The sequence below is a fragment of the Zonotrichia leucophrys genome, chromosome 4 (assembly GCF_028769735.1).
Source record: "Zonotrichia leucophrys gambelii isolate GWCS_2022_RI chromosome 4, RI_Zleu_2.0, whole genome shotgun sequence".
NCBI classification, from domain to species: domain Eukaryota; kingdom Metazoa; phylum Chordata; class Aves; order Passeriformes; family Passerellidae; genus Zonotrichia; species Zonotrichia leucophrys.
The window spans coordinates 6,876,122-6,891,124 of NC_088173.1; the positions used below are offsets into that span (position 1 = coordinate 6,876,122).

At 37.6% G+C, this 15,003-nt stretch overlaps 1 long non-coding RNA gene across 1 annotated transcript; it reads left to right on the plus strand.

Moving 5' to 3' along the window:
* The first annotated feature begins 989 nt into the window (after nucleotides 1-989).
* LOC135446507 (uncharacterized) lies at nucleotides 990-8,519 on the plus strand. Its single transcript, XR_010439827.1, has 3 exons — nucleotides 990-2,248; nucleotides 2,968-3,109; nucleotides 6,952-8,519. It is a non-coding gene; the product is annotated as an uncharacterized LOC135446507 (long non-coding RNA).
* Nucleotides 8,520-15,003: the final 6,484 nt, after the last annotated feature.

Genomic DNA, 15,003 nt, shown 5'->3' on the forward strand with positions numbered 1-15,003 from the left:
TGTTAGCTGGGACAAGATGCTCCCCAGCACTGACTCTCCCTCAGCACCTCAATCTGTTGTCACAAACACCAGAGGCAGAGGGACAGTGATCTGGGATGCAAGAGATTGAAGAAAAACGTCATGTTTTAATCTAATTTACTGAGTCACAAGCTTAAACTTCCAGCTTTACAGTCCTCACAGAATTCCCACTCCTCTCTTTTGCTTCCCATTTACCACAGGCAACAGCTCACTAGGAACCTCATATTGTCATATCCTTGACTGTAATTTTTTTTAATTACGTATTTGCCCAACAGGATTATTTCCACTATAAAAATAGTATATGTGGCTGTTACAATTCTCAGTTTCTCTTCAAGGAAAAAATTGTAGCTGAATGGAATCCTATTCTGTTTTTGAAATTTTAAAGGACTAGCAGGGGGTTCTCTTTGTATAAGGATCTTTCTATTGCTCCAAACCTAAAGCCTACATTAAAAGATGCAGCTAAAAAAAAGAGATAAGTCTACCAAAAACAAACAGCTTACATTCAAGAAACTGAAGAAAACATGCAAGACAGTCTTTGTGCACTGTTTATATTAGAGATGTACCTGCAGCCCTATTTGGCAGACTTGTAGCTTTCACAGACTTTCATTGGGGTAGTTTGGATTGCAGAGAAGTCTTTCTTCTCTGGATTTTACTCATGAGAGACTGGATTGAGTGTTTCCTCTAATTAATTTTATCATGCATTAAAAAAAATTTAAAAAATCAAATGGATCAAGCTATTCAAAGAGATTGTAAAGATTTTTATATATATATAATTTATTTACCCAATTGTCTTTCTTTTTCAGGGTGATTTTCTTCTCAGCTTCCTGCATTTTTTATCAGCCTGTTTCATTTTAAGAAAAATATCATAGGCTTCAAGCTGCTCCTGTGTTACATCATTAAAATGCTGGGAAAATTACTATTCCAAAGTTAATTGTTACTAATATTTTAGTTTTGTGAACATTATTGTAAATGTAAAATGAGTCTTTGGTGTTCTATCCCTTAAAGTGAAAAAAATATTTTGGCATTAAAGAATTTTGTACCTCACTGGTACATCAGCTGCATTGATAACAAGTCTCAAAAATTATAAACAGTACTTGTAAAGCCATGCAAGTCTTCTCAAATGACACAGTATGGTTTTATTTGGCTGAAAATTAAAGAGTAAATTTAAGTTTATTCTGAATACTGTTCAGACATATTATTCAAACAAAGACTGCTTGTTTGCAGTTTTCATTATTTTACATGTTCTGTACTTCAACTCTGTCAAAACTTGGTAAAACATGAATCACATGCCACCAGTTGCATATTGTTGCTGTGTTTCCTCAAGTTTTTATGTATCTCTGCATTCCAGTCACCTGGCAAACCCAAGCTGTAGTGTTAAAACCCCAACCAATTCTCATGACTTCCACAGGACCCATAATTCTTTCCAAGGGTTTCCACTTCAGAGCCTGCTTTGAAGGTGAGTCCTTTGGATGTGTTTCACAGAACAATGACAGGAACTAGCACATTGTTCCACCCAAATACCTGTGCTTGAGTGAGAGCATCTGTATACTGCGATTTTTTGGGAAAGAAATGTGAAGAAGCTTCAAAACAGCTCAGATCCTGTTAACAGTGTGGAATTTGGGAATAGGAGCAACAAAAGTTGCTTGATAAGGTTTGCACCTTTGAGATGTCAGGGTGAACACTCGGTGGTAGGTAACTCCATGGCTTGAGTGCTGTTAACCCAGATTTATCTGCAGGTTGCTCGGGATGTATCAGGATGAGTCCCCCTAAAAACTTAATGCTTTTCAGACAGTATTTATGGAACATATTTAAGATGCTAAAATTTTACATATGGTCCACAATGTCTTTTCTGTACCTGTGATCTGATGGACTGAGGATGTAGAGGAAAATTAATACATTATCAACTAAAAAATGGAATTTTCTACATATATTGGTTTTGGAATAATACTGAAGTATTATAAGATCATGGAAGGACTATTAACATAATATATTTATACAAGGACAATGTATATTTAATCAGTACTTAATGGTGATATCTTAATAGGTTTCCCCATAGAGAACGACAATGTGATTTTCATCTTCCTGAATTAATAATCTTGCAGAATGCTGAAGACCATTTTTACATTTCATTCATATGCAGAAAGAAGAAATCTTTTTCTGAGCAACTAAGGAAACCTCTAAAACAAATCAAAGCTGTGGGCAGTGAGCACAGAGAACTCATTAGCTCAAGGCAAGTAACCCAGGAAAATTAATGCTGGACTGGGGGGAGTTCAAAGACTTTGAGGGTAACAGTTTAAAATGAAGTGTTTATGGCCTTGAATAGTTAAGACCTTGTGAATGACTATATTCTTTTCAGAAGGCATGAAACATCAAAGGAGAGTGGAACAGAAATAAATCTATGCACAAAAAGAACTGAGAAAGAGAAAGGAAGAGCTTTCATTGTGTCCACAGAAGGGAAAAATTCCTCAAGATCCTCAGAGTCTACTCAGGAGACAGTGACCACTACTGCTGCACGATGAGCAGGGGCAGGGGTGCAGGGAGATTGTCAAAGGATCATGTGCAGGGGTCCAGGTATGCTGGGCAGCCCTTAGGTGGTGTGTCTGGTGGATGCTCCAGCTGTGTCAGGATCTCCAGCACAGTGTGTCCCAGGTCTGCAAGTAACTCCTTTTGTACTGCTCCTAAATTCAGTGTGCATTAGTCAGAAACAGAGAAGAGAGGTGCCTCTGAATCACTGATGTAAAGTGGCACTGTAAAGCAATTGTGGTCCTAGGACACACCAGGAAGATTTTTGCAGGAGTAATAAAGTTTTAGTACCTCAGTATATGATGCTTATGTGGTCTCAGGAATAATAATGATCAGCTTTTAAATGGGTGTTTCAGAAGAAAGAACTGAAACTTAGAATATCTGTCCAAAAGGGCCATGGAAATGACAGGATTACTTATATTACAGAATAAAGTCAAGAGTTGTTTCCTTGTGCCTACTACAGTGAAGGCTGAAGAAAGAGGGGCAAAAGGAGGTAGGAAGCTCTGACAAGGTGTCTTCAGGAAACATCAAAGCAAAAAAGAAATTTTGCTGCTGAAGGACAAAAGAGGTGAGTAACCACAGGTCTCAAATAGATGTACCCATGAAAATAGAGTGTTTCTAGCAAAGTGGAACAGCTGCAACAGGAGACTGTGATAGAGAAAAACATAACTGTTGGTAAGAAAAAGGGAACAAACCAGCTGTTTGAGCATCACTTTTCTGGATGCTTGTTGTTTTGTGATACATTTCTCATTCTTTGACTAAACTTCGAAAATACTGGAAACCCCTCTTCTATCATCTTCAACTATATTTTCTCCTGAAAGACAGAGTTTACTGGGAAAACTATAGGAGTTATTTTACTTCTGTACATCTTGAATGTTTCAGCACTATTGCTGAAAGTGGTAGAAGAAAAAATCAATGATAGCAACAATTTTATAATAAATATGGTACAAAACTGAGGAGCACACTTTATCATAAGTGCCTACAGGCATGGCTGGTGAGTGTTAGTTTGGCAACACTGGTAGCATCTATTGCACAGATATTTAAATACTATCACCGTTCAGTTTTTGGATGGAGCTGTCTTGAAGAAAATTGTATTTTTGAACAAATAATGTGTACACTGATTCCTTACACATGAAACCTGCTCTTTTCCAGGCAACCACACTACATCAGCTCATTATGGTTATGAAAAAGATATAGTATTAAAATATGTTACCATGCCTGTTCTAGAACTTTTCAACACACACTTACTTTTTTTTTTTTTGAGGTATATTAGCTGGTTGAGACAAACTTCTTCCAAAAAGGCATAGAGAACAACAATTTTACAGTTCTTTCCTTTGTTTTGTAAAATTAGGATTTTCCCCTTAAGGCTCAGTATGGATTCAGTGACATAGCTGTTGTATATTTTATAAAAACATATATTGTGAATACCTCAGAAGAGTAAGATACATGCTGACCAAAGTCAGAAATAAGTGAGGTGTCTCAAAGTGTCTTATAAAAATCTACACATGGATGAAGATCAAGTTTGGATATTTTCTGCTGAACAGGGAAGTATTTTTACAAAACTGTCAAAGTATTTATTAAAAAATATTTTTAATAATATAACATCTCATTCTCATTTTACTGTACAGTAAAAATTACAGGCCCTACAGCATCACCATAATTTATTCAATATGCTACTACCTCAATTTTTTTTTCTCTATTAGAGAGAATGAGGAATGACATATATGTATGTGTATATATATCTACACACTAAAAAAGTGTGATTGATTAGGCCTGATTTTTATTAAGCAGATATGCATTGTTCATTTCCATCCCAAAAGGGATGGAAGGTAAAAAATGAATGAAAAATGTTAGCAAAGTCATTTAAGAATGAATGTGATTAGAATCCATATCTTTCTTACGGTACCCAGAACTCTCAAGAGCAAATGGCAAATGTATTCCAGCCACTGGCAAGCAAAGATTAGATAATAAATCTCAGAGAAATGAGAAAGGTTAATAGAAGACCATAATAAGGAAAGAAAATTATCTCATGAATTCAATTAGGAACTTTGATATCTCAGGCTAAATGTAGAAACCAGAGATTCAGAGGTACCTGGATATGGAATTGTATGTCATTGAAACAAGAAAATATAGAACAAAAATGCTTTTTGGTAGAGAGAGGTCAGTTTTACACAGGTGGAAGAGGGACAGAAGTGTTTAGTCCACTGAAAAAGCTTTTCTACTAGCTGAATTGGATACTGTTGTGTTGCTGTATTAAAGCTGGATTGAACATTTGTGTGTTTCCTATGTGTGATCATATGTCAAAGCCAGTCTCAATGGTCAGGAATACCCCCTATTTTCCTTGTTTCACAAGGGGGTGTATTCTCCAGTGAATTCTACAGCCCTGTTTTTAATCTTGATTAGTTAAAGATAAATAGGTAAGTGTAAATAAAAAGAGCAAACAGTTTTCTCTTACTTTGGTCTGTTATTAGTACCAGATACAGTTAAGAGAGTTACCACTTCTGTCAACTCACGTCCAGGTCCTTAACCAGAATCAGGAACCAGAAATACAGAAAAGATTTTGCAAAATATTATTTTATGATTTTGTAAAAATTATAAAAGACAATTCCTCTATTCTAAAGAAGAAAATACAGGGATAAATTTAATAGGCCGTTCATAAAACTTGAAGTTAGAATAGATGTATTTCTACAGCAAAAAAGCAATTAAGTCTCAGGGAAACAAAAAAAAAAAAAAAAGGAAATGTCTCCTAGAGCTCGAGGAATAGTTGTTCACACACTTGGCCAGGAGAGGGACTGCTGATGTCTGAGCCAGGCTGTGCCCAGCAGAAACTGCCTTAGCTATGCCAGAAAGGCATTTCCAGGACAGCCCTGCTGCCAGGTAGGGGGGTTTGCCTTTGATACTAAACTGCAGCATGAAAGAATCTCCACCTGGAGATTCAGTTAAGTGCCCAAGCTTTCAAAAAATGCACACACACCTCAAAATACTGCATTGTGCTCTAATGGATGAAGGGGTTTACCTAGATTTAAAATGACAATGACATTTCTCCAGGCTTAAATGAATTAATTATACAGCAACTACAATACAACTAAATCTCAGCAATATGAGAAGATTCAGGGATATTGCTATAAAGGCATGTTTCTTCAAAGATATTTTCATAAGGGATATGTTCTGGAGAAAAAAAAAACAAACAAAAAAACAAGAACAAGCAAGCAAATAAGCTCCCATCTCTCTCTCTCTCTCACACACACACACAGAAAAACAGGGTTTTTATTACTCTGCACTTCTTACTGAGATTTCTGAAGAATTTGCCTTGGTAAAAAAAAAAACAATACAGAGAGAAAAGTTAAGTTACTCTTTCTTTTCCCCATATGCTGCAGATTTGTCTGATTTGAATGAAGAGTGGTGGGTGGGTATGCTGGATTTTCAAGGACACTTACTCCAATTGTACAGAAAAGCTCAGCATCCATTCTGCTTTTGGCAGAGCAGAAAGCATGTAAGCAGCTAGCAAAATAGAAACACCAAAATCTGTAAATCCTTACTTGAACTGAATGTCCAAGCTTCTGCCTATAGGTGACAGACTCCGTTCCCCACTGGTGCAAATCCTTTTCATCAGTGTATTACTTCAAATAATACAACTGTAAAATAAAGTAATTTGTTTTAATTTCTTGTGCTGCAGAGAAGTATACTTCCTATTGTCAAAGGTGTCTGATACACAAGTCACCCAAAACATTTTTTGGAGAAAAGGTTTAAAATCCAATGGATTATGCAACATAAGACAGGAAAGTGTTGCATGAAAATGCAAGCTGTGCTGCTAGAGGTTTTTGCAAAGCAATCACTGGTTTTAAAAGCTATTTCACAAGAGTATTTAAAAGAGCCGTTAACCCAACTTCTCATTCACATGTAGGAGTTCCATAAAAATTCATTTTAGAATATAAAGCAAATGCCTCCCCAGCCACTTCAAAGAGATTGTATCCCTTGTTGTTTCAATATATTAAGATGCTGAGCATACTATTTTATGTAAAGTTTTAATATGACTAATAAGGTTGAATTTGTGTGTTAAATAATCAGTCCTTAAAATAAGTGAGGGAAGAGAAAAACTAAGGCATTATGTTTTTCTTCCTCTGAATTTATAGTTATAGCTCTGCTATTACCCTCTAAGCATTTTTATGGTGCATTTGCATGTTTAATAAGTATTGCAGTCCAAATAAAGGTTTTAATAGACAACAAGAGTAAAAAAAGTTCTTACATTTCATCAAGCCAGGAACAGAAATATGTCAAATATATTTGAAGCTAACTACATTAGTAAATTGCATTCATTTAGGACCTTTCACAATAAAGTAAGTAGACTGAAAAGCCATTTAATAAATTCAGTCATCATGGTTAACAGAAATCTTTTCTCTCTGCTTTCAGGAGACATCACTGCTATTTCATATCATCACTATTTTTGCCAGTGAACTCTTGTGATTGTACTGCCCTGATTTGCAATATTTCCTTCCATCCCAGAGGCACTACTGAACATATAAATGACTGCTTTTTGTGCAAAGATCACACAAGTTACATAGGGTAAAGAATCTGAGTTAAATATAATCAAATATCAACACTGTGCTATAAAATTACAGCCTGAATTATTTTTGCCTGCTTGTAGTCAAGAGATTTAAACAAGCATTTCCAATAATCTCATTTTAACATTTTAGACTGACACTTTACAATAGCTATAGTTGACTCAATTAAATGTTTGGGTACCAGAATGAGGAAGGAAGGGAACTTTATTTGAATTGATTGACTTTTTCAGCTGCTCTCTGAAATACATCCATAGCATGCTCACTATCCTTGTCTACTCAAAAGACACTATTTTGACTGTAAAATGAGATTTCAGCTTCAACATCAGAAAAGAGATGGGAACATAGGAATGTCGAATTATTGGCATTAGCTATCTTTCCTTTTCCTTGAAAATTATTTACCTCAAAAAGGAAGAAAGAGGCTTCTAATCAAACATTTCAATTGAGTAGAACCCAGAACTTTGATAGACACTGACTTTCTAACTGATAACACTGTTTTTTCAAATATGTTTGAGACAGCTCTGACACAAGGACTGCTATGCAGAAGGGTATGGGTGAAGTATACCAAATAAGTTTTACAAGGAAAGCTTATTCTTTCTTTATGCAAAAATGTATCTTTTTCTTTAAGATTTTGGAAAACAAGATCACTTTTTCCCCTTGAAATTTTATTTTCAGCTTTCAAAAGAACCTGAAAAGACACTTAGAATATTTTGAGTCTTTATGCTTAGTTGCAATTAAAACCTCCACCAAACTGGACCGTGCCTTCAGTGCTTAACATTCAACTGTGATGACCAGTCTGAGCTCACTCTCATCAGGGATACTTGCTTGGGCATCTTTAAAGAAAATGGATAGAAATCTCCTCCTATCTTATGTCTCAGCTGAACTTACTCTCCATTCCAAATGAACATCCTTTTTACATGGACACTCAATAAACATTTCAAGCTTCTAGACTGATCTCTTGTTTCACTATTGCACAGGAATCCGTACAACTGGCATTGTAGTCTTTGTGCTGAGGCGTAGTGGTGGAAATCTCTGCAGTGTGTATGCCTGGAAGATACTGCTCCTCAGAAATAATGTGCCTATGGCAGCAACAGGAGGACACACAAAGTTAATTCCCCCTATTATCCACTGGAAAAAGACATTTGAAATGAACAGATTTTAAAATGAACAGATAGAGAGTACATCAGCAAATTGCTCATCTCTCCAATTCGTGCTATTGAAAGAGCACTTGGGGACTGATTTGTGATAATCTGGTGATTCACTGGAAAGAGCTGAAGGAACAATGCCCCCCCTGTGGACAATGATAAGCAAGAATGAGATTTCTTATTACTGCCGATGTACCTGCTGAAATTACTGCTCAAGTACTTTTTGCTATTGCTGTTTTTCCTTCTGTTGTAATTAAACAACACCAGAACACTGCCTTCTGATGTGTTTCAATTAAACCAAAGTCAACTTCTCCACGAAATTCTATCCAAGAGGTTTACAAGGGGAACAATATACTAAGTTTAACACTCTTTCAAAAGTTTTAAGCACTTTCACTATTTAGTGGGGTCTTTATGTCAGAGAATTGCTTTTCCAAATACTCATGAGAGTCCAGATGATTTTGTTTTTTCTGAGGTCACATCCTCATTATTAATTTAACTGCAGTAGGATTGCTGGCTCATCCTAGAGGTACCTAGAATGCAAAGGTGCCAGCGTGTGACCTGAGAGTTTATCATACAACAACTCAGATAAAATTCATTTTCTTTCAGTAGCTGATTTGATGGAAGGAAAACAAGAGTGGAAACACACTCCATGATCTGATCCAAAACTTCATCCAGATTCGCAGATGAGATAGTAAATGTAATTTGAATGCCAGTATCAGGTTTATTAACCAGTAGCTAAGCAACATTTTCTGCATACATAAATTGGATTTGTCTATGACTTTAGTCTTCAGCCAAGAGCCCAGTCCCTTCATGGATCAGCAACTGAGACCTCACTCCTGCAGAGCTAAGACCTACTCATATCAATCACAAGTCGTGGGGAATAGAGCCTTCACCCTGCTCCTGGACACTGAAGTACTTGCCGCATTAGACGGAGGTGACTATTGCTTAAAAGGACTGGGATTAAATTACTGCTGTGGGATATGTAGAGCATATTCCCCTGGAAACTTTTCTCCTAATCACACAAGATATGTCTTTATTGCTAAATAAAGCCAGGTAGGCAAGTGTCCACATGTTTAAGGACACTCTAACATAGCAAGTTGAGATGGTCAAGTTGAGATGGTATGGTCCAAAACAGAGACAGGCAGGAAGCTATCAGTTCAGTAATTCAGATAGTCAGGACATCAGTATTTGATCTCATTTTCTGTGCCTCTTGTTAACAAAATAGAGGCATGATACAAATGCTAAGTAACCCCCTGCACAAAAACATGGCTCAAGTCACAGCCCTCAAGCATCTGCCTTTCTGCACCTCTTCTGTCAATGGCACAGGGCTCCCTCTTTCCCCAGACTGCCCAGAGATGCAGTGGCTTAGGACATGGATCTAATGCTTTGTCCATACCACTTGGAAATGTTCCAGTCCTAGGGGAGAAGAGGAAGAAAACAGCAAAAGGAGGTGATAACAGATGTCAATAAATATAAAGGCAGAGAAGCTATGTCCATCTCATGTCCAGTTCTACTGACACAGCTGTTTCTTTATAATCTGTATCTATCTACCTAAGTGCACACGTTTTTATATGAAAGTAAAAGGCAGTTTCATATTACAGATTAAGGAAACTAATCCCCAGCTGAAATCAAGTGGTCCCAACATTCTCCTTATACTATTTCCTTAACATTTGCCTCACTTGCAATGAACCAGTTTCAAACCCTAAACTACACAACAGTACCTTACTTTTTTCAGCTCAGTTTCCTGAATAAATTAACCATTGAACAGGACCCCATCATTGTAAGGCTGCACTGGAATCCAGAAAGGAAGCTGCTTGACTGGGAGGCAGAAAGAGGAGGAGAACTGGCCTTCATGTCAGCCATTAACTATCTGACAGGCTCAGCTGTACTTGCAAACATACTGCCAGCCAAGAAGATTTTTATTTAGCAGAGATTTGTTGGACCTAACAATATCTACTCTTGCATACATATATTTTGACAAAGAAAGATTTATTCCTTAAGACCTGAAAATACAATTAATGAATAGACTTAGATACATGTGTGTGACAGCATATGCCACAGCACATGCCATAGTTGAGATGGCCACGATACACAGAATATCACCATAAAATTTCAGAAGGCTTTAAGCATTCACCCAAACAGAGTAACACCAAACCACAGAAGAAGGCTTCAGCCACCTGCCCATACAGAGCAACATCACATCTCTTCAAAAGGCATCATGCATCTGCCCTTCTTGTTCTTTTGCCCAAACTTTATCCCCCTCATGTTCACACATTGCACTGTGTGCCCTCTGTTCCCTTTGGTGATGGGTCAGTGCCCCTGGGCACTCCATGGCTCATTGCAGTCAGTGCTGCTCACCTGCCGCTCACAGCTGCACCCACTGGGGATGAGGCTCAGCCACAGCCCCATCCCAATTACCACAAACTGTGTCCCTATAGATGGGTCAATTTGAAACTGGAACACTTTCTGCTTTTTAGGATGTGATGTCTATCCAGTCTTGCCTTGAATCTCATGTCAAAAGTAAGATCCCAGCATATACCTGCTGCTTCCTTTTCAGTGAAGGAGCCATAAGTACATAAACAGCAAGAAACCTCTGTCATCTGAAACTTTTGCTTATCCTTTTAGAACACTCCTTTCTGGACAAATTGAGAGTTAATCACTTCTATGGGCTGAATCTCTCAGAAGATCATTGCATTATTAATAGCTGATTCAATTTAGCTAGTTAGACAGAGAATTGTTTCTGAAGTTAGATTGGATTTCAAGTACCTTTTTTGGATTTATGTTATTTTTATCCACTAATTGTTTCCTGTGCATGGATTGCCACACAGCTATAATTCCTATGTAATACTAAAATGAATAGCTGCTAGGCAATGCTAATCCTTTCTACCATCATGCCAGACATTTTAATGCCCTCCCCCCGCCCCAGTTTGAATCTTTCCCTAAAAATGCTTTTTAACTTCATCTTAAAATTGCATTGTTACATTTTTATAGTCATGCCTTCCCACTTCCCCCACCTCCCACCAGAGATTCTTCTGCTGCTAATTTTTCATTGAGCTCTAACATATCATAGAACCCAAAAACTTGTCGGGTTGGGAGGGACCTTAAAGATCACCTAGTTCCAGCCCCTTTGCTATGGGGAGAGGTTGGAACTGGTCTTCCTCCAGACCAGGTTGCTCACAGCTCCGTCCAAACTGGCCCTGATCAACTCCAGGGAGGGGCATCCACAACTTCTCTGGTAGTAGTGCAAGGCAGCTTCACTGCCAAGACGTATGAGGTACACTCAGCCATTCTGATTTAGGAAAGCAGCCAGCACGAGGGCTGCCCTCTACCAACATGACTTTTTAACAACGAAATCTGTTCTAAGAAGAAAGTTTTCAAAGTAAAAATAATGCCTCGGCACCAAATCCCTTTCAAAAGGCAAAGACAGTGGCAATATATTACTCTGTACCTTTTTCTAAGATCAAGAATAAATACAGTATATCCTTCAGCTACTTCTTTCTAGATACTATATTTATATTTATTTTCTGAAACTGAACAATACACAGCAACATTCTGCAATGAAGCACCAGTGATACTGTGCTGTGTTCACTTAAAAAACACGGTAAGTTTTGTGTCACCAGCAGATATATGGCTTCTCCTCTGAGGCTCTTTTTGACTGAGAAATTTCTTCAATGGTCATAACCTCACATACACATATAATAAAATACTTGCACAAAGGATTTTAGTTAACATTTACAACATCTTAAGAAACGAAGAATGGTAATGATTTTTCTTCTTGCTACTTATTTCATTAAAAAATTACTCTAGGTGTTAAAACGGAAAGCAGTGGATATGGAGATTCCAAGAAAGAGTCATAGCAAAATATCCCCAGATATAGGGAAGGGACATGACATTAGCAGCCATATTTTTTGTTGGAAAAGTGAGGAAAAAAGACAATAAAGCAGTCTGAGTGCTCACAACACATGAGACTTCAAGCCTCAATACATTGAGCCTCCGTTGAAAGACTGAGATTTGCTTTGGAAGAAATAAAAAGAAGCCATGCATGAAAAGCAGCCTGGGTCTTGGAATCCAGCAAGTAATGAGGGTCATCTTGCATATTTTATAATCCATATCCAAAGACAAATAATAACACTTTGAACACATATGTTGCTTTCAGTCTTATTAAATTACAACAAGTTACTTTCTCATCAATCAATTAAATAGGCAGGACTAGAACTTGACTGTAAATTCCTGCGTTGGTCTGCAATAAATCAAGCCTACAGCTGAATGAGTGTTTAATTATGTGTTCACAAGCGGTAGTGTATAAAGGAATTTACCTATCAGATCATATTTTTTACTTCTTATTTGAAGAATTTTTTTCTCATTAACCACTGACTAGCCACAGTGAATCTTCTTTTCAGCCCAGCGTCAGGACAGAATCTCACCTAGGAAGATCCTTAGGGGAAGCTGTATGGGGGACAGCTGAGGTCACTTGGTCTGTCCATCCTGGAGAAGAGACTGGGAGGGGACTTCAGCGCAGTCTTCACCTTCCTTGTGAGGGGAAGAGGAGGGGCAGACACTGATCTCTTCTTTCTCCTCACCAGTGACATGAGGGAACAGCATGGAGCCGAGTCAGGGGAGATTTAGGGTAGATAAAAGGAAAAGGTTTTTCAAGAGTGGCTGGGGACTGGAACAGGCCCCCCAGGGAAGCAGCCACAGCAGCAGCTTGACAGAGTTCAAAAAGTGTTTGGGCAACACTGTCAGGCACTTGGTATGACTTGGGGATGGGCTGGGAAGGGGCAGGAGATGGACTCGACTTCTTCTTCTAATTCAGAATATTCTGTGATTCTATGTGTCCATTGACTCAACTAATTGTCAGCTTGAGGAAAGGACTCCATACCTTGCAGAAAGAGGATTTATTTTCAATCTGAATGTGTACACTTCTGGCTTTGTTAATCTTGAATTTGCTGTATTTGGCCCATGCTTGTGAAGTGAGTACAAAATTGAGGAAAGCTTTATATCAAGATACAAGTAGCAAACCTATTTTTAGACAATAGACTGAGTAAAAAAACCATGAAGAGTAAGAGCTTTTTTCATCTATTGTAACAAGAAAAGCCACAGAATAGGATGCCTTCCAGTGCACTCAAGAGCAAAAGGAACAGAAAAGTATAAATTTTCCAGAATGGATTGTGTGCCCAAAAGGTGTCATGACATCCATTTTTAGTAAACTTAGTAAATAGCTGGACCATAACCAAACCACAGTGGTTCACAATCTTTCTACATTATTTATTGAAAAGCATCAACCACCTGGGGTTTTTTGGTTGCTTTTAGGAATATTTAGCCTAATGGGTGATCACGTGTAGTCAGTCTGCACTTCCTTGTTAATGCAAACAGTTGAGTGCACTGGGCTTTTTAAGGCTATCAGGCTGTTGGTAGATGTATCTCAGACTCCTAATGCAAGTCATTACTGCCCCAGAGGGAGAGTTTCAGAGACAGACTTCATATTTTGTAAGGACAAAGCTATTTGGGAAGTCAACCCTAAGATCCATAATCATAATTTCTCTCCTACTGATATCCTAAGAAATAGACTGTTAAGAACTATTCTCCCATCTTCTCTATTTGGTCTTTTCAGTATATTGTTTTCTTGAGAAGAAGCCAGGAAATCCACATTTCCAGAGTGTCTTGGTGCCCAAAAGATGATATACAATCATTGTCATCAGTTAGTGACCCACTATGATGAGTAAGTCATGAGAGGAAAAGTTGTTTCTAACAACTTTTAATCAAAACTTATAATGCTTAAAAAATGAGAGCTACATTAGATAGAATGCAAAGAATTCATCGTCTTTGACCCCAGCTTATGCATAAAGTATTTTAAATGGTAAGCCATCATAAGTTTTGTCCTGATCTTAAACTTTCTTCTGTTACTAAAACATGCCTTTCAATGGGCAGATAATCACAACATTAGAAACCTGAATTCTTTTTCTTCCACCATTCCAGCCAAGGCTGGTGATGACTCACAGAATTTTATTTCTCAGAAATAGCAGGTCTTTACCAGGTTTGGCTGGTCTCAGATGCTGTTATGTGTGCAGAGAACAGATCACCCTATTACAGTGCCCTTCAAAATCAGTGGAATATTCTTTAATAAATTTGCATAAGGGCACAAGCTCAAATCCTAAAGTAAAAAATAATGTATCAATTTTAATTCATGATGCCAAAATCTTTATCTCACATAACTTCTGCTAATATATATGAACATTTGGAATCCATAGAGGTTCCTACTGGAAAACCTAATTTAACCAGAGATCCAAGAACTGCCACTAAAACTGTACCTTAACATTTTTTTGAAGATCAGTGAAAGCATGCTCTTTTAATCAACCTGTAGCTTGCCCCATGAAAACCATATCCACACTCATAGAAGGTGATCTGAGAGCAGTAAAATTGCACATACAGTGCAACTTTTAGGGTGCCATGGAAGAATTACAGATGAATTTGAAAGATTAATTTCAGGCTCTTTTCTGAGCAATTAAGACTCTTGGTGTGGGAGGAGAATGGTCAGATCCAGGAAAAGCATGAGATTTCCAAGAGGCATGAAGGACATAGATGTTTCCATCTCATACACCTGTAATCCTGGTGCAACCATCTGAGCATGTAGTAAATGAGACACTATTGGCTATTTTCATCAATATTTTCACCAAATGTCAATTCTTGCCAGACTATATCAGTTTTGCATTTTTTACTGCTGAGAGCCAGATGATGACTGCCCTTCCTACAGTGCAGGA